The following is a 22958-nucleotide window of genomic DNA, read 5'->3' as shown; positions in this document are numbered from 1 at the left end:
AGCAATCATGGGCTTTCCTAAATACAGTATGCCCATGTCACACCAAAGTTCCGCAGTCTGCATTGGTTGCCAATCAGTTTCCGGTCACAATTCAAAGTGTTGGTTATGACCTATAAAGCCCTTCATGGCACCGGACCAGATTATCTCAGGGACCGCCTTCTGCCACACGAATCGCAGCGACCAGTTAAGTCCCATAGAGTTGGCCTTCTCCAGGTCCCATCAACTAAACAATGTCGTTTGGCGGGACCCAGGGGAAGAGCCTTCTCTGTGGCAGCCCCGGCCCTCTGGAACCAACTCCCCCCAAAAGATTAGAATTGCCCCCACCCTCCTTACCTTTCGTAAGCTACTTAAAACCCACCTCTACCGTCAGGCATGGGGGAACTGAGATATTCTTTCCCCCTAGGCCTCTACAATTTAAGCATGGTATGTTTGTATGTATGTTTGGTTTTATAATAAGCGTTTTTTAGTTGTTTAGTATTGGATTGTTACATGCTGTTTTTATCACTGTTGTTAGCCGCCCCGAGTCCACGGAGAGGGGCGGCATACAAATCCAATAAATAAATAAAAATAAATAAATAAAGGAGCAGGTAACCAATGGGGAAAAAAAGGGAGGACCTCAGCCCCCCCATTAGCCTCCCCCCACCCCTCCGAAGGCATCTCAGGGGGCTTCGCCGTGGAGATCGGCCTCCGAAGGGGAAGGTTCCTGCAGAGATCTACGAGCCGTCTGGCCAATTTATGTACCAGCATGTAACGCGCACGGTTAGAGGCTGCCCATGTGGAAATGTCAGTGTGCTTAGAAGTCATTAGCTGGGGAGACGGAGGAGAGAGAGAGAGAGAGGAGAGAGAGAGAGAGGAGAGAGAGAGAGAGGAGAGAGAGAGAGAGGAGAGAGAGAGAGGGAAGAGAGCGGCTGGAACGACGAGGGAGGAACCGAGAAGGGGAAAATAATTAATTTTAAAGAATTGTTTAGCATCGGCCTCGCTTCTTTTCTCCTCCGCGCGGTTTGGGGATTTGGCGCTGTTGCAGAGGCGAGGGGAGCGTGCAGAGGCAACGCAGGTGATTGGCAGCGTTTTCTCTTGAAGCCAATGAAAGAGGGGGGGGGATAGGAGAGCTTCCCTCCCTCCCTCCCTCCCTCCCTCTGTTTTTCTGAGTTTTAAAGCCACCCAGCTATTTACTGACAGTTCTACGGTAATGCTGTCGGAAGGGCTCCCAGCGTCTTCAAATCCTTGCCCCTCTGAATCTTATTAACACACACCCACTCAAACACACACACACACTGTGATTTGTCGCTGGGGTTTGGGCTAATCAATTTAACACCATTAGACGGAGGGAGAGAGGAGCTTGCAGCCATTCTGCAGAGGAGCCCAGGAAGGCTTTCCTGGTGGTTTAAAAAAATAAATAAGAGGGGGTTTCAACACGAGGAAGGAGTGTCTGGATCTCACACCCACACATGGGTTTAAGTCCGGAGTGTTCAACTTTGGCCCCTTTTAAGACTGCTGGACTTTAACTCCCAGAATCCCACCCTCAGGGCCAAAGTGGGCCAAAGCTGAACCCCCCCTGGCTTAAACAATTAAGATAGATAGAGGGAAAGAGAGAAAAACAGAAAGAGAGAAAGAAAAAGAGAAAGAGAGAGATAGAAAGAGAAAGAAAGACAGAAAGAGAGAGGGAGAAAGATAGAAAGACAGAGAGAAAGAGAGAGATAGAGGTAGAGAAAAAGACAGAAAGAGATAGAGATAGAGAGAAAGAGAGAAAGAGAGAAGGAGAGAAGGAAAGCAAGAATGAGAGAGAGAAAGACAGAAAAAATAGAGAAAGAAAAAGTGAGAGAGAGATAGAAAGAGAGAGAGAGAAAGAGAGAAAGAGAGATAGAGAAGGACAGAGAGAGAAAGCAAGAGAGAGATGGAGAGAGAGAAAGACAGAAAGAGAGAGAGTGAGAAAGACATAAAGAGAGAAAGAGAGAGAGAAAGTGAGAAAAGAGAGAGAGAAAGACAGAAAGAAGAGAGAAAGAAAAAGTGAGAGAGAGAGAAAGAAAGAGAAAGAGAGAGATAGAGAAGGACAGAAAGAGAGAGAGAGAGAGCAAGAGAGAGATGGAGAGAGAAAGAGAGAGAGAAAGAGAGAGAGAGAGAAAGACAGAAAGAAAGAAAAAGAGAGAGAGAGAGAGAGAAACCCAGTACCAGCTTTCAAACATGAAAGATGAACCCAGCCATTTCACCAAGGGGAAGCCCTGGCATTCTGCTCCCGGGGGACCTTTCCGCCTTTGGTGACCCCGATGCCCCCTCCTGCCCTCCCCATGGCCTCCTTTGCTCGGTCTGTCAAAGTCAGCAATCATCCTTATAGTAATCTTAACAAAAGAGGGGGCCAATCCTCGCCCCCCACCCCCCCCCTTTGGATGCCGTAACTACATGATGATTTATTCCATTTACGCCCCATGTTTCCATCAAAGCAAAACGCAGCTTGAAGCAGCGAACAAGGAAGAACAAACAAAATACAGGAAGAACTAAAGGGGGGGGGGGAGAAATGCAAGGGGCTACAACACCCCAACTAAAATTCTCATTCTTGATTGTGCTAAAATGTGACGGAACACTCTGAATTAGCTTTGATACGTAGTAGAAAAATACTCATTGCTATTAAGGCGTCTCAAAAGGCCAAACTGGTGCAGACACTTATGATTGGATGTAGCCATGGCTTGTCAACTAAACCACATACAGTGGCACCTCTTCTTACGAACTTCATTCGTTCCGTGTCCAGGTTCTTAAGTAGAAAAGTTTGTAAGAAGAAGCCATTTTTCCCATAGGAATCAATGTAAACGCAAATAAAGCGTGCGATTGGGGAAACCACAGGGAGGGTGGAGGCCCTGTTTCCTCCTAGAGAGGCCCCACGGAGGCTTCTCCCTGCCTTTTCCGACCCTGTTTCCTTCCAGGAGATTCCTAGAGAGGCCCCACGGAGGCTTCTCCCTGCCTTTTCCAACCCTGTTTCTTCCCGAGAGATTCCTAGAGAGGCCCCATGGAGGCTTTTCCCTGCCCTTTCTGGCCCTGTTTCTTCCCAGGAGATTCCTGGAGAGGCCCCATGGAGGCTTTTCCCTGCCCTTTCTGGCCCTGTTTCCTTCCAGGAGATTCCTAGAGAGGCCCCATGGAGGCTTTTCCCTGCCTTTTCTGGACCTGTTTCCTTCCAGGAGATTCCTAGAGAGGCCCGACGGAGGCTTCTCCCTGCCTTTTCTGGCCCTGTTTCCTCCCAGGAGATTCCTAGACAGGCCCGACGGAGGCTTCTCCCTAACTTTTCTGATTAGTTTCGGAGGCTCGGGTTTGGAAGTGGAAAATGGTTCTTGAGAAGAGGCAAAAAGAATCTTGAACACCCGGTTCTTAGCTAGAAAAGTTTGTCAGTAGAGGGGTTCTTAGGTAGAGGTACCACTGTATTTCCTGGACTCACATATCCCCCAGGGTTGAAACCAGGTTTGGCATAATCTCAGGGTCCAAGTCTACCAAGCCAACAACAAGCCAGCTTCCTTTCGTTCCGCTGTGCTATGTAAATTTGGCAGGGCACACACTCCAGTCGATCGAAATGAGTAAATATGTTGTCCAAACACCCTAACCGAGTTAATTAACCCAACTCATTAACCCAGATGGAATCAGTAAACCCAGAAGATTATAGCTTTAGGCTGAGTCGCTGTAGCCTGGGCAACTCTTGGAAAACAGCAATTGTCCAGACAACGGATGAGTTGCGTCGGTTGCATTTTCCAAAGATGCTGTCGCATGTTTCAAGCATCTTCAGGAGTTCAACTCCACTGTAGATCTCCAGACTCTGCAGTCCCAACCCCCATCCAGTGGCCACCATTTGACTATGACTTATGGCAAAAAGCCATAGTTGCTTAGGTCACCGGTCGGTAAACTGAAAACACAATCCGCAATCTGGGGAGCCCCACAGCATCACGAACCGAAGACTGTGAAACTTCAGGGTCGTGATTTCTGACAGTCTCAAAAGGGGTGAACAGTGCAGTCAGGCGGTAGGGAAAGCAAGTAGAATACTTGGCTGCATAGCTAGAGGTATCACAAGCAGGAAGAGGGAGATTGTGATCCCGCTGTATAGAGCGCTGGTGAGACCCCATTTGGAATAATACTGTGTCCAGTTCTGGAAACCTCACCTACAAAAAGATATTGACCAAATTGAACAGGTCCAAAGACGGGCTACGAAAATAGTAGAAGGTCTTAAGCATAAAACGTATCAGCAAAGACTAAATGAACTCAATCTGTCTAGTCTGGAGGACAGAAGGGAAAGGGGGGGACATGATCGAAACATTTAAATATGTCAAAGGGTTAAATAAGGTTCAGGAGGGAAGTGTTTTTAATAGGAAAGTGAACACAAAGAACAAGGGGGCACAATCTGAGGTTAGTTTGGGAAAGATCAAAAGCAACATGAGAAAATATGATTTGACTGAAAGAGTTGTAGATGCTTGGAACAAACTTCCAGCAGACGTGGTTGGTCAATCCACAGGAACTGAATTGAAACATGCCTGGGATAAACATAGATCCATCCTAAGATAAAATTCAAGAAATAGTATAAGAGCAGACTAGATTGACTGGGAGGTCTTTTTTCTGCTGTCAACCTTCTATGTTTCTGTGTTTCTATGAAACCACGACACTGCAGCTTCTGTCCACCAAGGTCAAGATTTGACTTCATCCCCTGGCATGCCCCAAAGGCAATATCCACAAAGACCAGAGCTACCCAACCTTGGCAACTCCAAGACTCCTGGACTTAAATTTCCTGCTGGGAAATCCTGGGAGTTTAAGATCCTATGTGGGTGGCCGGCTGGCCCCTCCCGTGTCCCGCAGCAACAGACGCGGCCTCTCAAACCTGACTTGAAGCAACCCAGATGCTGCAGCCCGAAGCCTCCTGTCGAACTGGCGCCTGGTGAGAGAGGCAGGGGCTCTTTCGGTGGCGGCACTCACACACACACACACAAGCACAACTCCTTTGACTGCCAAGAAGGGGGAAGAGAACCCGTGAGGTTGTCCCGAAGGAGCCTCCGCCACCCAACCAGGAGCGCTGCGTCCCTTCCCCTGGGCTCCCCTGGCAGGGCTTCAATCGACCCTGACAGCCAATCGATACATCTGTAATTGATGGTTATTGGCTGTCTCGGATGCACAGCTTGGGCATCCTGACCGAGACTGCTGCAAACCTTGATTAGCCAGGACCGCAAGCCCACGACGGTGGTGGTGGTGGTGGAGCCTTCATCTGCCGCCATCATCAACTGGGGCACCCAGGAGACTGGCTGGTTCTCTTTTGCCAGGACCGGGAGAGAGGAAGGGAGGGAGATAGAGAGGAGGAAAGGAGAGGGAGGGAAAGGGTAGGGGAAGAGAGAGAGAGGGAAGGAGAAGGAGGGACAGGGGAAGAGAGAGGGAGAGAGATGGAAAGTGAAAGTGAAGGAGGGAGAAAAGGAGGGAGGGAAAGGGGGAGAGGAAGAGAGGAAAGGAAAGGAGAAGGAGGGACAGGGGAAGAGAGAGGGAAAGGAAAGGAAGGAGGGAGAGAGGGGGAGAGTAGAGGGAAGGAGAGGGAAAGGGAGGGAGGGGGAGGGAGGGAGCAGGGAAGAGAGAGGGAGAGAGGGAAAGGGAAAGGGAAGGAAGGAGAAATGGGGAAGGAGAGGGAGGGAAAGGGAAAGGGAAGGAGGGAGAGAGGGAGAGAGGGAGGGGGAGAGAGAAGGGGTGAGGGAGGGGAGAGAGGGACAGGGAGGGAGAGGGAAAGGGAAGGAAGGAGAAAGGGAGGGAGGGAAAGGGGGAGAGGAAGAGAGGAAAGGAAAGGAAAAGAGAGGGAGGGGGAGGGGGAGAGGGAGGGGAAAGGGGAGGGAGATAGGAAAAGGAGGGAGAGGGAGGGAGAGGGAAGCAGGGGGAGGGGCAGGGGCAGGCTCAGCCAAGGACCAGAGCCAGGGAAAGAACCAGGTTCGCCCCAGGCAAAAAGTCCTGGGGGGGCACCGGGGGGGGGGACAAAGCCGAGGAAGGTGGCCTGGGGGCAAGATTAAGGCCCAGATCAGAATTCGGGAGTGGTCTCTTCTTGCCTTAATCCAGGACCGCCAGGCGCTTCCTTTCCCTTCGCCTGCCCTTCTTTATCCCAAGTGGGGCAGCCCCCCAGCCACAGGGATGGATTAATTCCCTTCCCCATAGAAAACGCCCCCCCTCCCTCTCTCACCGGCAGTGGCCTTCCCTCTCCGGCGCCTCCAGACCAGGGAAGGATGGCCAGCCAGCCAGCCAGCATCATTCATTAGCAGCAGATGGTGCACCGCGACAGGTAAGGCGCTCCTTGCCTCCGTGGCCGAGCCCAGCCGCTGCCTTACAGCACCGGCATCTGAACCACATTCCCCTCGGCCACTCACGTGCATGCGTGTGAGTGCGTGTATTACACACAGAGCTGTTAACAGGGGAGCAAACCCACCCTCGCTGGAGCAGGAGGGGCAGGCAGGGAAAACCCTTTGTAAACTCTGGCCGGGAGCTGCTGTTCAAGGCACCGGTGAGATAACCCAATGCAGAAACCTTTGTGTGCATTTGTGTGTGTGTGTTTGTGTGTAGAGAGAGAGAGAGCATTGCATCTTGCTGTTTCCTGGGTGTAAGATTTACTGGCCGAGCATTTTTTTAAAATAATAAAAAATATAACCTTTATTGAAAATAAAGGGGGAAGGGGTCCCTAAAATAAGAGGTGCCAATAACAAAGATATATGAACTTTGAGCGTGTAGTTGTACATCAGGTTATACATTTGTACATAGAAAAAAAAGGAGAAAAAAGAGGGGGAAAGGAAGAATGGTGGAAGGTCTTAAGCATAAAACGTATCAGGAAAGACTTCATGAACTCAACCTGTATAGTCTGGAGGACAGAAGGAAAAGGGGGAACATGATCGAAACATTTAAATAGGTTAAAGGGTTAAATAAGGTCCAGGAGGGAAGTGTTTTTAATAGGAAAGTGAACACAAGAACAAGGGGACACAATCCGAGGTTAGTTGGGGGAAATATCAAAAGCAACGTGAGAAAATATTATTTTACTGAAAGAGTAGTAGATCCTTGGAACAAACTTCCAGGAGACGTGGTTGGAAAATCCACAGTCACTGAATGTAAACATGCCTGGGATAAACATAGATCCATTGTAAGATAAAATACAGGAAATAGTATAAGGGCAGACTAGATGGACCACGAGGTCTTTTTCTGCCGTCAGTCTTCTATGTTTTTGTATGTTTCTATCTATAACTTTGTCGTATCGTAATTATTGTCAACTTCTCTGTTGACCTAATTACTCTACACCAGTGTTTCCCAACCTTGGCAACTTGAAGATATTTGGACTTCAACTCCCAGAATTCCCCAGCCAGCGGAGTTGAAGTCCAGATATCTTCAAGTTGCCAAGGTTGGGAAACACTGCTCTACACCTTCTAAGGTCTTTACTAGCAGTATACAAAATATACTGTATAACTAAAAAAAAATAAAGGGAACCCTCAAAGAACCCATCCTAGATCTGAATGAATGAAATATTCTCACTGAATAATTTTGTTCTGTACAAAGTTGAATGTGCATCACAGCCGGTGAAATTGACTGTCCATCAGTGTCGCTTCCTACCTGGACAGTTTGATTTCACAGAAGTTTGATTGACTTGGAGTTGCATTCTGTTTTTTTAAGTGTTCCTTTTATATTTTTGAGCAGGATATTTGTGAAATTCTGAACTTGGGTTTGCGTCAAACATTTCTGTCGTTTTGAACTATTTGTCTTTTATTATTTGATTGCTGTTGTTGCTGCTATTTGTGAATTTGTGGGGTGGTTATTTGGATAGAAATGATGGACTTTGTGTTGAATTTATAGTATTCTCTTCCCCCGCCCCCCAAATCCTGGCTGAGCATTAAGGGGCCTGCTCAGAATTCCACACCAGGCGGCAGATAAAGCCTTGGCCAAATGTAGTGCAATAAATTAATTAAATTAATCTGTTTCGGAGAGGGGGGGTTGGCCGGCCCCACCCCACCCTGATGCCAAAGCCGTGCAGATTAAGAGGGGCCGGCTACCTTCTGCTCTTAGGTGGCAGGTGGAAAATCTGGAACCCCCCCTCAACAACCTCCCTGGCAGCCCCCCCAACCCTCCCCAGTCAGCTTCTGAATTTTCTGCATCATTATATTCTTTCTCTTTTCTCTCTTTCTCTCTCTTTCTATTTCTCTCTCTTCCTCTTTCACTCTCTTTGTCTCCCTCTCTCTTTCTCTCTTTTTTTCTTTTTCTTTCTCCCTTTCTCTCTCTCTCTTCCTTTTTCTCTCTCTCTTTCTCTCCTTCCCTCTCTTTCTTTCTCCCTCTCTCTCTTTTTCTCTTTTTTCTCTCTTCCTCTCTCTTTCTTTCTCTCTCTCTTTCTCTCCCTCTCTCTCTTTTGCTCTCTTTCTCTCTTTTTTCTTTCTTTTTCTTTCTCCTTTTCTTTCTCTCTTTCTCTTCCTTTTTCTCTCTCTCTTTCTCTCCCCCCCTCTCCCTTTTTCTCTTTTTTCTCTCTTCCTCTCTCTCTCTTTCTCTTTCTTTCTCTCTCTTTGTCTCCCTCTCTCTCTTTCTCTCTTTTTTCTTTCTTTTTTCTTCCTTTTCTCTTTCTCTTTCTCTTTCTCTCTCTTTCTTTTTCTCTCTCTCTTTCTCTCTCCCCCCTCTCTCTTTCTTTCTGTCTTTCTCTCTTTTTTCTTTCTCTTCCTCTCTCTCTCTTTCTCTCTCTCTTTGTCTTTCTTTTTTTCTTTCTCTCTCTTTCTCGCTCTCTTTCTATTTCTCTTTCTCTCTTTCTTTCTGTCTTTCTCTCTTTCTCTTTCTCTCTCTCTCTCCCACTCTCTCTCTCTTTTGGCATCGTACGCCACCTGCCTGTTCCAGCTAATCGCTGCCCTGGCGGTTGAGATGGCCTTCGTTTCCCGTGTAATTAAGAGTGTCCAGGAGGGCTCGCAGCTGTTTCTGGCTGCCGTCCCCTCTTCCACGTCCACGTGCCTCCTGCGCAGAGAGGTGCAATTAACCAGCCCTGTTCACAGTCATTAAGCATTAATGCACCTCATTAGCATACGAACTGGGAAGGCTGGGGTGCAGGGGGAACACACGCACACACACCCCTAGGAGAGAGGGAGCGGCACAAGTAAGGCCACGAGACCACGGTCCGGCTAACCCCTGCCCCACAGGGCCCAGAGGGTCTCACGCGTCAATCCCAGAACAGCCCCGAATCTTCCCCTACAATCAACAGCCCCTTCGCTCTCCCTACCCACATATAGTCCGAGTCTTTGGAGAGGGGCGGCATGCAAATCTAATAAATATATATAGGAGGACGGGGGGGGGGGGGTTGAGATGAATCTGGGGTTAAGGAACTAGATCAAGGCTAGGACGCTTGACCAACACAACATTGGTGTCCATTCTAGCAAGATGTTCTTAGCTGGGAGCATCTAAAGACCAAGGGAACTCTCTACATGGGGCTGCCCTTGAAGAGTGTCCGGGGACTGCAGATTGTAGCCGCGCGAGCTGTCATGGTTGTACCTCGGTACGCCCATATAACACCAACACTCTGCATGCTACACTGGCTACCAATTAGTCTCTGGGCACAATCCAAGGTGTTGTTTATCACTTATAAAGCCCTACGTGGCTCAGGGCTGGACTTTCTCCGGCCACATACCTCCAAGAAGATATCACAGGGTTGGCCTTCTCCGAGTCCCATCTAAGCAATGCAAGTCCCACAGGGCAGGGCCTTCTCTGTGGCTGCCCCAGCCCTATGGACTGGGAGTTGAAGTCCACAAGCCTTAAAGTTGCCAAGTTTGGGGACCCTTGGACTAGAGACTAAAACATACAAGGAAAGGTTGCGGGAACTGGGCACGGACTCAAACTCAACCCGGATAAGACGGAGTGGCTGTGGGTTCTGCCTCCCAAGGACAATCCCATCTGTCCATCCATCACCCTGGGGGGGGGAATTATTGACCCCCTCAGAGAGGGTCCGCAACTTGGGCGTCCTCCTCGATCCACAGCTGACATTAGAGCATCATCTTTCAGCTGTGGCGAGGGGGGCGTTTGCCCAGGTTTGCCTGGTGCACCAATTGTGGCCCTATTTGGACAGGGAGTCATTGCTCACAGTCACTCACGCCCTCATCACCTCGAGGCTCGACTACTGTAATGCTCTCTCCATGGGGCTACCTTTGAAAAGTGTTCGGAAACTTCAGATCGTGCAGAATGCAGCTGCAAGAGCAGTCATGGGCTTTCCCAAATATGCCCATGTCACACCAACACTCCGCAGTCTGCATTGGTTGCCGATCAGTTTCCGGTCACAATTCAAAGTGTTGGTTATGACCTTTAAAGCCCTTCATGGCATCGGACCAGACTATCTCAGGGACCACCTTCTGCCGCACGAATCCCAGCGACCAGTTAGGTCCCACAGAGTGGGTCTTCTCCGGGTCCCGTCAACTAAACAATGTCGGTTGGCGGGCCCCAGGGGAAGAGCCTTCTCTGTGGTGGCCCCGACTCTCTGGAACCAGCTCCCCCCAGAGATTAGAACTGCCCCTACTCTTCCTGCCTTCCGTAAACTCCTTAAAACCCACCTTTGTCGTCAGGCATGGGGGAACTGAGACATCTCCCCCGGGCATATACAATTTATGCATGGTATGTTTGTAGGTATGTTTGTTTTTTAAATATTTTAAATTATAATTTAGATTTGTCACGAATTGTTTTGTTTTGCTGTGAGACGCCCCGAGTCTGCGGAGAGGGGCGGCATAAAATCTAAATAATAAATAAATAAATAAATAAATAAAATAAATGGATAGTCTAATGAAGAGGAGGCCCAGGGGAGACATGATAGCAGCAGTCTACAAATACTTGGGGGTTGCCACAGGAAGGAGGGGGGTCAGGCTATTTTCCAAAGCACCAGAAGGCCAGACCAGGAACAATGGAGGGAAGCTGACCAAGGAGAGACTCAACCTGGAAATAAGGAGGAACTTTCTGATGGTGAGAGCGGTCAACCAGTGGAACCGAAGTCGCCTGCGGAGGTTGTGAGTGCTCCACCATTTGAGGCTTTCAAAGGGAGACTGGACACGGCCATTTGTCTGGGGTGGTGAAGGGTCTCCTGTTCAAACAGAGGGTTGGACTAGGTCCCTTCCAACTCTAGTAATAAATTAAATAAAATTAAAATTAATCTGTCCTGCCCACTGTGGCATTGCCTGCACCCTCCTCCCCTTCCTTTCACCCCAGGAAACCAGCCAAGGCAGCCCCCTGCCCCTTTTGCGCCCCCCAGATAATGTCTGAACAGAGCCAAAGCTCTTGAAATGAACACCGAGTCCTTAGGGAGCTCCTGCGAAATGGCAATCAATTTCTTCCAATTCAACACCTGGATTGTTTCTCTCTCTCTCTCTCTCTCTCTCTCTCTCTCCCTTTCTTTCTCTCCCTTTCTCTCTCTCTCTCTCCATCTCCACTATCTTTTTTCTCCTCTTTCTCTCTCTTTCTCTCCCTCTCTCTTTTTCTCTCTCCTCTGTCTCTCCCTTTCTTTCTTTCTCTCCCTTTCCCTCTCCTCTCTCTCTCCTTTCTCATTCTTATTTTATCTCTTTCTCTTTCTTTCTCTCTCTTTCTCTCTCTCCTCTGTCCTTCTCTCTCTCTCCCTCTCCTCTCTTTTTTCTCTCTCTTTCTCTCTCTCTCTCTTTCTCTCTCTCCTCTCTCTCTCTTTCTTTCTCTCCCTTTCTCTCTCTGTCTCTCCCTCTCCTCTCTTTTTTCTACTCTTTCTCTCTGTCTCTCCCTTTCTTACTTTCTTTCCCTGTCCCTCTCCTCTCTCCTCTCTCTCTTTTTCTCCTCTTTCTCTCTCTCTCTCTCCTTTCTCATTCTTGTTTTATCTCTTTCTCTCTCTTTCTCACTCTCTCTCCTCTCTCTCTCCTCTGTCCTCCTCTCTCTCTCTCTCTCTCTCTCTCTCATATTCTTTTTTTCTTGTCCCCAAGCAGCAGAGCAACGCAGGAGAGGAGCCAGCCCCCTTCTTCACCCCCTGCTCGGGAAAATGACAGAGGTGGAAGCCCTGATCCTCCATCAGCCGACGGGTGCCAGCCTGCTGCAGCTTCTCAATTCTGCCTTTTGTTTTGAAAGGGGGGGAGGGTTGGTGCAATTATAATTAGCCAGGACAGCAGCAGGGGTGGGCAAAGAAAGAAAGGAGGAAGGGGGGAAGAAAAAAAAGAAGGAAAGAAAGGAAAGGCGGCAGCTCAGCAACCAGAATGGCGTGTTTTCCTCTCTCTCTCTCTTTTATAGAAGTATTCTTTCTTTATTTTTTTTTCTTCCGTAGCATTTCTGCAGGTCGCTGCCTATTGTACTGCCAGCCAGCCTCTGAGAAGGCAAGTGCAGGCACCAGGGTTTTATTGTAAGCTGTTTCAATGGCAAACGGAGGGGGAAGGATGGGGGGAGAGGAGGGGAGGGGGAAGAGGGGGGGCTGAGATTCAGCCTTGGGAAAAAGAAATGGCTTGCCAACAGAAAGAAAGAGAGAGAGGTGTGGAGAGAGCCAGCAAATGGCTTTTTTTTTAAAAAGAACTCTTGGCATTTCCTCTCTGGCATTGCTACCTCCAGAATGGGTGACTTTGCCGGGGTGCTGGGGATTGGAGGGTGGGGGGAGGAACTGGCTCCTTTTCCCCACCTCTATCGCTGGCAGCAGCTGGCCTCCTTTGTCATCCCTGGCTGTGATCAGAGAGGAAGCTGCCAGCTCTCCCAGTGAAAGCTAAAAGGATGGTTTTTTCCCTCTCTCCCTCCTTCGGTTGGGCTCGCTTTGCTGCCCGTGTTTCTTCAGCACTCTGCGGACTGCATTGGCTGACCATCGGTTTCTGGACGCAATTCCAAAGTGTTGGTACTGACCTATAAAGCCGTGCAGGGCATTGGGACAGATTACTTGTGGGACTGCCTTCTGCCGCATGAGAACCCAGCGATCGGTTGGGTTCCACAGAGTCAGACTTCTCCAGGTCCCGTTGACTAGACCATATATGTTTATCCCAGGCATGTTTACATTCAGTTACTGTGGATTTACCAACCACGTCTGCTGGAAGTTTGTTCCAAGCATCTACTACTCTTTCACTCAAATAATATTTTCTCATGTTGTTTTTGATCTTTCCCCCAACTAACTTCAGATTGTGTCCCCTTGTTCTTGGGTTCACTTTCCTATTAAAAACACTTCCCTCCTGGACCTTATTTAACCCTTTAACATATTTAAATGTTTCGATCGTGTCCCCCCTTTTCCTTCTGTCCTCCAGACTCTACAGATTGAGTTCATGAAGTCTTTCCTGATACGTTTTATGCTTAAGACCTTCCACCATTCTTGTAGCCCGTCTTTGGACCCGTTCAATTTTGTCAATATCCTTTTGTAGGTGAGGTCTCCAGAACTGAACACAGTATTCCAAATGTGGTCTCACCAGTACTCTATATAGCGGGATCATAATCTCCCTCTTCCTGCTTGTTATACCTCTAGCTATGCAGCCAAGCATCCTACTTGCTTTCCCTACCTCCTGACTGCACTGTTCACCCATTTGGAGACTGTCAGAAATCACGACCCCTAAATCCTTCTCTTGTCTGGCTGCCGTCATCTCTCTTGCTTTCTACCGGGCTCTGGGAGAACGAGGCAGCTTTTCCTCCAGATCCAGACACGTTTGGGTGGAGCGAGCAACCCAGAGTTGAGAGTTGAGCTCTGCCAAACAAACCCTCCCCAGTCCCAGCCCGCCCCGTGCTAGGCAGGAAGCCCTTGAAGGCCTACCAGCCTTGACTTGCCAAGACAGGCCGACGGAGCAATGCACAAACCGGGACTTTGTCTTGCATTAGGGATACGAAACGAGGTGCAGACGTTTTTTCTCTCTCCCCCCTTCACCCCAATCCTTAGATTGCACCGTGTTTCTGGAACGGATTCAGAACTTGGCAAGCCCCCAGTTTGGGTCAGAGAGGAGAACAAGCCCTTTTCATCCTTCCTTCCGGGAAAGGGGCCATTTTATGGGAAACCGGGTTCTGGGGGATGCTTGTCCCCCAGAACCCCAAAGGCAGATTTTGGGGGGAAGCCCTGCCTTGCCACTGCCTCCTCAAACAGCAGACAAGGGGGCATAAACCAACAAGTGCCCAACTTTGGCCAGTTAGAAGACTTGTGGACTTCAACTCCCGGAATTCCCTAGCCAGCCACTCTGAGAGTTGAAATCTGGGATTCTGGGAGTCGAAGTCCACAAGTCCTCAAATGGCCAAGGTTGAAGACTTCTGGTTTGGGTCATTATTGCTCAACCTTGGCGTCTTTTAAGACTTTTGAACTCCAACTCCCAGAATTCCCCAACCAGCCACGCTGTCAATTGAAGTCCAATTCTGAGAGTTGAAGTTTGGGATTCTGGGAGTTGACGTCCACAAGTCTTCAAATGGCCAAGGTTGAAGACTTCTGGCTTGGATCATTATTGCTCAACCTTGATGTCTTTTAAGACTTCTGAACTTCAACTCCCAGAATTCCCCAGCCACCATGATGATGGAAATCCAAGGAGCTTCTTTTAGATGAGGGGTTCTCCACCTGGGGGTCAGAACCCCCTGGGGGGGGGTCGAATGACCGTTTCACAGGGGTCACCTAAGACCCTGAGAAAAGACAAAATTCCCCTGGAGTTAGGGACAAAAGCTTCTATTCTGGCGCCTTGGAACCTATTTTTACAATCTGACCAATCAGGCATTTACACTGGGGATGTCCCTCTGACCTTCCTGCCAATCAGCTTCAAGCTCTTTTGGGAGACTTGGCACTCGACTTATGGTTGGGGGTCACCACAACATGAGGAACTGTGTTAAGGGGTCACGGCATTAGAAAGGTTGAGAACCACTGATTTAGACCCATGCAACAGCCTGTGGCGTGCCCCTCTTCCTGGACTCCAACAGGCCAGGCAAAGAAAGAAGCCCCCTCCCTTCTCCGCCCTGCATTGGGAGGGGTGGGCTTCCCCCAGGAAGAGGAGCTGTTTGCAAACGAGAGGGAGGGGCCGCATGCCAATCTCAGAGCTCTGAATAGGTCATTTTTTTAAAAAATGGATGCAAAGAAAGGGGAGAGGCTGAACGGACGGACGGGTGGGAGAGGAGAGCAATACCCCACCACCACCACCTTCCTGGCCTTGCCAGCTAAAGCCCCCTCCCCTTCTTCCCCATTTGCAGAGAAGCCAAAACCAGGGCAGCCACAACAGCCCCCTCCCCTGCTGCGGTGCGCCACATAAATCTCTGCGCCGGGACCTCCCTGCAACTGATAAAGCGAAACAAGTCTTAAATGTTTAACGAGCAAATAAACCTGTTAAGGGAGATGATTAACCGCCTGCTGCAGCTCGACGGTTTCAAGGCACCCCGGCCGCACCTTCCCAATGGGGCCGATGGGGGGGAGGGGCAGCTCACTTGGGGGGGGAGGTGGGGCGCAGAGACGGGGAAGAAGGGAGCCCCAGGCGCACCTGGGCCGCACCTTTGAGAGGTGGACCATGGATGATGCCAGCGCTGGCAAAGAATCTGTTCTCAGAGGTCAGGGGAGGGAGCGGAGGGAGCGGAGGGAGGGTGTAATGGCAAGAGTGGCGTTTTATTTATTTATTATTTATTATTAAATGGGTTTATATGTCGCCCCTCTCCGAGGACTCAGGCAGGCTCACAACATATCAAAACGATATAATAATAATAATAATAATAATAATAATAATAATAATAATAATAATAATAACAACAACAACAACAACAACAACAATAACAACAACAACAGAGTTGGAGGGGACCTCTAGTCCAACCCCTGCTTAGGAAGAAAACCCTACACTACTTCAGACAGATGGTTATCCAACATCTGCTTAAAAACTTCCAGTGTTGGGGCATTCACAACTTCTAGTGGCAAGGTGTTCCACTGGTTAATTGTTCTCACTGCCAGGAGGTTTCTCCTTAGTTCTAAGTTGCTTCTCTCCTTGTTTAGTTTCCACCCATTGCTTCTTGTCCTACCCTCAGGTGCTTTGGAGAATACAGAGAAGGGGGCAAGCACAAAAAAGGCCCCCTTCGTTCAAGTAATAAAATATCGTAGAGGCCAGTCTAGCAATTTTCAGGCTAATCTTTCCAGAGCTTCTGTTCCAGGTGCCTTGAAATGTCTTGAAAACTGACCCTTGCCAACAGCAGACAACAACCTTACCCACAAAGCAGCTGGACATTCACCACCAATTTCCTGCCCCTCCGCCAGGGGAAAATCTGATTTTTGCAAGGCTGTTTAAAACAATTAGACGAGACTGAGAGATTTTCACCAGTCTCGTACAAACCTCAACACGGCATTCTCCTGTTTTCAGTTTTTGTTTTGTTTTGGGGTGGGTTTTTTGCAGCATTTAGGGAGCAAAACCTCCTCCTTGTTTTCACCAACTTCACAGTTTTGCCTAATAGGAAGAAACATAGAAGATTGACGGCAGAAAAAGACCTCGTGGTCCATCTAGTCTGCCCTTCCACTATTCCCTGTATTTTATCTTAGGATGGATCTATGTTTATCCCAGGCATCTTTAAATTCAGTCCCTGTGGATTAACCAACCACGTCTGCTGGAGGTTTGTTCCAAGTATCTGCTACTCTTTTAGTCAAATAATATTTTCTCCCATTGCGTCTGATCTTGCCTCCCAACCCGTGTCCTATTGTCTCTCCTATATCCCATATATCTTCTCTTCTATCCCTATATAGAGATTACGATTGCCCCCACCCTCCTTGCTTTTTGCAAACTCCTTAAAACCCACCTCTGCCGTCAGGCATGGGGGAACTGAAACATCTCCCCCTTGCCCATGTTGTTTTAGTGTTAGATTGATTGTATGCGTGTTTTAATATTCTGGGGTTGTTTTTATGCATTTTTTAGCTTAAAATTGTAATTGGATTGGTGGGTATTGGATTTGCTATTATGTATTGTTTTTACTTTGTTGTGAGCCGCCCCGAGTTTGCGGAGAGGGGCGGCATATAAATCCAATAAATCTAATCTAATCTAATCTATATCTTTCTTCTATTCTCTCGTTGATTTATTTTATCCTATACTCTCTCTTCTATTCTTTCTCTAATTCTATTTCCTCGAAGGTGTCCTCTATTACCTTCATTGTGTAATTATTGTGTATTGGACAAAATAAATAAATAAATAAATAAATAAACAAATAAATAAATATAAATAAATAGATAGATAGATAGATAGATAAAAAGATAAATAAATAAATAAACAAACTAACCTCAGATGGTACCCCCTTGTTCTTCTGTTCACTTTCCTGTTAAAAACACTTCCCTCCTGAACCTAATTTAACCCTTGAACATCTTTAAATGTTTCGATCGTGTCCCCCCTTTCCCTTCCGTCCTCCAGACTAGACAGACTGAGTTCATTAAAAATGATTATTCTAATCGTAGAATAGAAAAACAGCCACCAATTTAAAAAGTCGTGCATATTAAGCACAAAACCAGATCTGCCACCATGAAACCCATCATGCACAAGGCCGTCGCTCGAAGGACTGCTAAACCCAGGCTGCCAATCCTTCAGTGCATTGGAACAGAGGCCTAAAGCGTTATGAGGGTCCCATCCTAAAACAAAACACAACCATCACCACAAAAAAACCCCAAGAGACAAAAGTAAGTCAACTTATTTATTTATTTTATTTATTTATTACTTAGATTTGTATGCCGCCCCTCTCCGAAGACTCGGGGCGGCTCACAACACGTGGAAACAAATCATAAATAATCTGATAAATTTAAAATTAAAAGATTTAAAAGACCCCATATACTAACAGACATACACACAAGCATACCATATATAAATTAAACATGCCCAGGGGAAGATGTTTCAGTTCCCCCATGCCTGACGGCAAAGGTGGGTTTTAAGGAGTTTACGGAAGGCAGGAAGAGTAGGGGCAGTTCTAATCTCCGGGGGGAGTTGGTTCCAGAGGGCCGGTGCCGCCACAGAGAAGGCTCTTCCCCTGGGGCCCGCCAACCGACATTGTTTAGTCGACAGGACCCGGAGAAGGCCCACTCTGTGGGACCTGATCGGTCGCTGGGATTCGTGCGGCAGGAGGCGGTCTCGGAGATATTCTGGTCCAACTTCCCCTAATGAATTTATTTGATAATTCCCCACCAAGGAAGCCTAGATGTTTGGTCCGCAGGCACAAACGGCATTATCGGTTGGTCCTACCGCTACATTTAGTGACTATTCAAGGTCACCCCAGACTGGAAAAAAAAGGGATTTATGACCATTTTTCACACTTTGCATTTTGCGAGGGGTTGGGAGAGAAATTTGAGTAAAGGATGAAGCCAGAGGGAGGAGGGTCCTAAGGTCTGGCCAAATGACACATCCAAGTTGTGGGGGGTCTTCACCGTCCCCTCCCTCCCTTCGACCTCAAGGCTGGAAAGGAGCCCCTTTAAAAAGACCCCCGACCCTCAACCCCCAGCCTGTTCTTTGCGCACATCCTCCAGGAAGGCGAAGGAATACTCCTATCCAATGACCCAAGTGCCAAAGCCCACTGCAACACCATTGCCAAAAAGGCTTCAAGAGTTGTTAACCTAACCCTATGTAGCTTCTGCTCTGGTAATTTCACACTACTAACCAGAGCAGAGGTGGTTTCCAGCAGATGTGGTTGATAAATCCACAGGAACTGAATTTAAACATGCTTGGGATAAACATAGATCCATCCTAAGATAAAATACAGGAAATAGTATAAGGGCAGACTAGATGGACCAGGAGGTCTTTTTCTGCCGTCAGTCTTCTATGTTTCTATGAGCATACAAAACTTTCACCAGACCAATCCTTGAATACAGCTCATCTCTCTGGAACCCACACCACATTTCGGACACTAGAAAATGTCCAGAGATATTTTACCAGAAGAGCCCTCCACTCCTCCACTCGCAACAGAATCCCCTACGCAACTAGACTTACAATCTTAGGCTTAGAAAGGTTAGAATTACATCGCCCTAAACACAACCTAAGAAGAGCCCATAAAACCCTCTGTGACAACGTCCTTCCTGTCAACGACTACTTCAGCTTCAACCACAACAACACACGAGCACACAACAGATACCAAACTCAAAGTCAACCACTCTAAACTGAATTGCAGGAAATACGACTTTAGTAACCGAGTAGTTGATGCATGGAACTCACTACCAGACTCTGTAGTATCATCACCCAAACCCCAAAACTTTACCCTGCTTAGACTCTCCACTGTTGACCTCTCCGGATTCCTAAGAGGTCAGTAAGGGTCAGTAAGGGACGGGCCTTCCACCCCCTGTCCTAATGTTTCTCTCTTACTAATATCATGTATATAAACATTGTTATATCTTTGTATACCACCAATACGTACTTGACAAAAACAGACAAATAAATAAATAAATAAGCAAAGGCACCTCTGGCAAAGAGAGAAGCTCCGCCCCCCTGCCCCAATGAAGGTGAGACCCCCCCCTCCTGCGCCCCCTCCCTGGCCCTGGCCCGGGAGGATGCAAGGCAGAGGCAGTCCCCGGGGAGCCAGGCAGGAAGCAGCCATGGCTTTAGCTGCCCTCGGGCTCCGCGGGTTTGTCTGGAGCAGGGGGGGAGGACGGCCGCCCCGAGGGAGAAGAGCCTTTGATCCCACCCAGCTCCGCCCGGGATCCTCCAGCGCCTTCCTTGAGCCGCACAGTCGCTCCCGAGATAGATAGGATTGGATAGATAGATAGATAGATAGATAGATAGATAGATAGATAGATAGATAGATAGATAGATAGATAGATAGTTAGTTAGATAGGATTAGATAGATAGATAGATAGATAGATAGATAGATAGATAGATAGATAGATAGATAGATAGATAGGATATAGATAGATAGATAGATAGATAGATAGATAGATGATAGATGATAGATGATAGATGATAGATAGATAGATAGGATTAGATAGATAGATAGATAGATAGATAGATAGATAGATAGATAGATAGATAGATAGATAGATAGATAGATAGATACCGGTAGATTCTTTATTGGCGAAGTGTGATTGGACACACAAGGGATTTGTCTTTGGTGCAGATGCTCTCAGTGTACATAAAAGAAAAAGATACGAGACGCCCGGCCCCCTTTCTCTTGTGAGGGGGCGAGGGGAGGAAGAGGAGGGACCACCCCCCCGTCCTTGCCCCCCAAAGCCTCCGGGACTGCCTCGCTCGCCTGTCGGGGCTTTCCAGGGGCGGAGCTGGCCCAGCAGGTTCAGCCGGAGAGAGGAGACGCCACCGAGGCAACCAGAGATGGTGGGGGGCGGGCGGGGGGCTTGAACCAGACCGGGGAGTTGGAGCGGGAGAAGCGGAGGCTGCTGAGAGACGAAGGGGGAGCCAGGAGGCGCCGTCTGTCCAACCCACCCAGCCCCCGGCCAGTATTTGCCAGTCTCCCAGCCTTCCTTTAATTACAACGGCTTGGCTTGGCCGGGGACGATGGGGCCGGAGTCCTTCCCTTCCCGGGCGTGGGGGGCGGGGACTTGAATCAGGCCGGGGAGTTGAGTGCAGAAGCGGAGGCTTCTTTGAGGCGAGGGGGGGAGAGCCAGGAGGGGCTGCTGGGGATGATGGGGCCGAGGTCCTTCCCCTGCACTCCATCCACCCAAGACGCAACCCGGGGGGCGGGCGGCCGTGGTGGTGGGGGGCTTGAACCAGGCCGGGGAGTTGAGGGGGTGAAGCGGAGGCTGATTCGGGGCGAGAGCCAGGAGGGGCCGCTGGGGATGATGGGGCCGGGGTCCTTCCCCTGCACTCCATCCACCCAAGACGCAGCCCGACCCCGTTTCAGACCGCCGCCACCGCCGCCCGCGGCCGCTTCGCCTCCTTTGTTCTCCAGCAGCCCGCCCCGCCCGGAGAAGACCCCCACTCCCCGAGAACTCCCGGGCCTCCCGCCTTACCTGCCGTCTGCCTCCGCCTTCAGCGCTCAGCGAGGACCGGGAGCCGCACCGCCGCCGCAGCACCACCGGCACCAGCCCGCATCCGGAGCCGCCGGGCCCTTCCAGCGGGCGCGCGCACGGCTGGCTCGGGGCGCGGGAGCAGCAGCGGGAGGCGAACCAAGTGGCGGGTTAGCAGCAGCACCACCAGCGCCCCCGCCCTGCGCCCTCCGCCCCCGCGGCCGCCTCTCCGCCCCGGCCCGGCCTGCCCATCGCCTGCCCGCCCGGCGGCGGAACCGAGCCAGCCAGCCGGAGCTTTAACGCGGCCGGGCGCAAAAGTTCGGGGCCGTCGCGGGCGGCCGGAGACGCGCTCGGGCTTTTCCTTGGGGGGGTGGGGGGAGTGCCGCGCCTCTGCCAAGCCCAACAGCGCCCCCTGCTGGAGCACGGGAGCCACGGCATGGGAGGGGGGGTGGGGAGAGGGTCCCCTTCTCCGCCTGAAAGCGCCGCGGAGCCCTTCCGACCCCCGGGATTCTCCGCCTGCCAACAGGCAGTCCTCATTTAGCAATGATCGCATTTAGCAACTGTAAACAAGGAACCAGGTGAAGAAATAAGACAGGTAACACCTAAGGGGCCGAAAACCCTGCAGTGTGGACTTTTAGTTTTGCATTTGAACTGCCCTATGAAATTAGCGACAATCCCTTTCTCATCAGCCGAGCTCGCCTCTCACCTGCGGGAACTGCAGAGTTTGGGCCCGTCACGTGGGCAGCAATCAACCACCTTGAGTTTTTCATTTCCTTCCCAAGAGAAGTAAACAGGATGGAGGCCATTTGTGAACACCTGCCTAAGAGGAAGATGGGGAAAACGGCTCAATATCCTTTTAAAGCAGGGTTTCCCAACCTTGGCAACTTGAAGATATCTGGACTTTAACTCCTAGAATTCCCCAGCCAGCAAATGCTGGCTGTGGAATTTTGGGAGTTGAAGCCCAGATATCTTCAAGTTGCCACGGTTGGGAAACACTGTCTTAAAGCATCAAGGAGGCCTTGGCCCCTGGAAGACAGATGAACTTCAATCCCCAGAATGTGCAGCAGCAGCCAAAAAAGCCAACACAATCCTAAGCTGCATCAACAGGGGACTACACTCCAAGACCAGGGAAGCCTTAATACCACTCTACTACGCCCTGGTCAGACCACACCTGGAGTACTGTGTTCAGTTCTGGTCACCACACTTCAAAAAAGACATTGAAACTCTGGAGAAGGCACAGAAAAGAGCAACCAAAATGATCAGGGGTCTAGAAACCAAGACTTACGAAGAGAGACTGAGGGAACTGGGCATGGATAGCCTAGAGAAAAGGAGGGCCAGAGCGGACATGATAGCAGTCTACAGGTATACAAGGGGTTGCCACAGAGAGGAGGGGATCACTTTATTCTCCAGGGCACTGGAGGGCCGGATGAAGAACAAGGGCTGGAAGCTGACCAACATGGAGATAAGGAGGAACTTCCTGATGGTCAGAACGATCAACCAGTGGAACAACCTACCAGCGGACGTTGTGAACTCCAATACTCTGGACATTTTAAAGAGGAAATTGGACTGCCATTTGGCTGGGATGCTACCCTGTTTCCCCGAAAATAAGCCACCCCCGAAAGTAAGACATAGGAGACCTTTCATTTCGCAATATTCCTGAACAGAACATATATAACACCTGATGTCCATAAATTGCATCCCCAAACGCTGAATCAATTAGGTTTTAAAACACATCCAATAAGCATCCAACGTGCGGCTGCGTGTTTGGATGCATTTTTGCTGCAGCAGGATACAGGATACAAAAGTGGAAAAAAATAAGACATCCCCTGAAAGTAAGACGTAGCACATCTTTGGGAGCAAAAATTAATATAAGACGCTGTCTTATTTTCGGGGAAACACGGTATAGGGTCCCTGCTTAGGCAGGGGGTTGGACTTGATGACACGTATGGTGCCTTCCAACTCTCACAATAAATAAATAAAAATTCCTCAGCTGCCAACAGGTGGTCCGTCTTCTTATCTATTGTTCTATATCTATTTGTATTTGTATATCATTATTGTAAGACACCCTCAGAGCTTCGGGATTGGGCATCAAACATACATATATACATACATACGTACATATACACTGCTCAAAAAAATAAAGAGAACCCTTAAA

The 22958-nt window shown here is 49.1% G+C and overlaps 1 protein-coding gene across 1 annotated transcript in view; it reads right to left on the bottom strand.

Moving 5' to 3' along the window:
• RAI1 (retinoic acid induced 1) overlaps positions 1-21020 on the bottom strand; it is a 131161-nt gene extending 110141 nt beyond the window's left edge. Inside the window, exon 1 of the mRNA XM_070761461.1 lies at positions 20807-21020. The gene's annotated coding sequence lies outside the window, so the exon portion shown is untranslated. The remainder of the gene's footprint in view (positions 1-20806) is intronic.
• Between the last annotated feature and the right edge of the window lie 1938 nt (positions 21021-22958).

This window comes from Erythrolamprus reginae, chromosome 9 (assembly GCF_031021105.1).
Source record: "Erythrolamprus reginae isolate rEryReg1 chromosome 9, rEryReg1.hap1, whole genome shotgun sequence".
NCBI classification, from domain to species: domain Eukaryota; kingdom Metazoa; phylum Chordata; class Lepidosauria; order Squamata; family Dipsadidae; genus Erythrolamprus; species Erythrolamprus reginae.
Note: the sequence above shows the minus strand (reverse complement) of the source record. Positions and strands in the feature narration are given on the sequence as shown.